At 36.1% G+C, this 660-nt stretch overlaps 1 protein-coding gene across 6 annotated transcripts in view; it reads left to right on the top strand.

Moving 5' to 3' along the window:
- LOC106870372 (uncharacterized) overlaps positions 1-660 on the top strand; it is a 213,924-nt gene that overhangs the window by 206,840 nt on the left and 6,424 nt on the right. The gene's annotated exons all lie outside the window — the stretch shown is intronic.

The raw sequence follows: 660 nt of genomic DNA on the forward strand, positions 1-660 counted from the left end.
AACTTGCTATAAAAGCTGGCAGTAATTTTACCTAAGTGCAAGTTTTGACGAGTGTAGTTCCATTTTAACAGTTATTTTTTCTAAGTTATAATGGAAGTGACAAAGGATCATATTTGGCATATTTTGCTTTATGAGTTCAATAAAGGTAACAATGCAATGGAAAGTGCAAGGAATATCAATGCAGTATATGGGGATCAGACAATAAGCATAAGCCCATGTCAATGGTGGTTCCAGAAATTCTGAACTGGAAACTACAGCCTAGAAAACAAACCTCATCCTGGAAGATCTGTAGAGCTCATCGAGGATGTCCTGCAAACCCTGGTGGAACAAAATACCATCGTAACTGTTGAGAAACTAGTAGAAAAATAAAAAGTATAAAAAAACTGCATTATTTATGGGATGACCCAATATATATGGATACACACACTTACACAAAATCTGAGAGGATATATTTATGCCTCTGTGTGTGTGTGTGTGAGAGAGAGATGGGGAGAGAGAGAGAGATTGTAATGTTTCTCTCTGGTAAGAGTTTGTTAATGTAATCTTGATAGGCTTTCAGATGGGATTAAATAGTTTCTTGAAATAACGAGTTGTATATTCTCTAGAACTATAGTGTTCCTGGCTGAACTTATTGACTTGTGGAAGTGTTAATCCCTTGTC

This window comes from Octopus bimaculoides, chromosome 1, assembly GCF_001194135.2.
Source record: "Octopus bimaculoides isolate UCB-OBI-ISO-001 chromosome 1, ASM119413v2, whole genome shotgun sequence".
Classification (NCBI taxonomy): domain Eukaryota; kingdom Metazoa; phylum Mollusca; class Cephalopoda; order Octopoda; family Octopodidae; genus Octopus; species Octopus bimaculoides.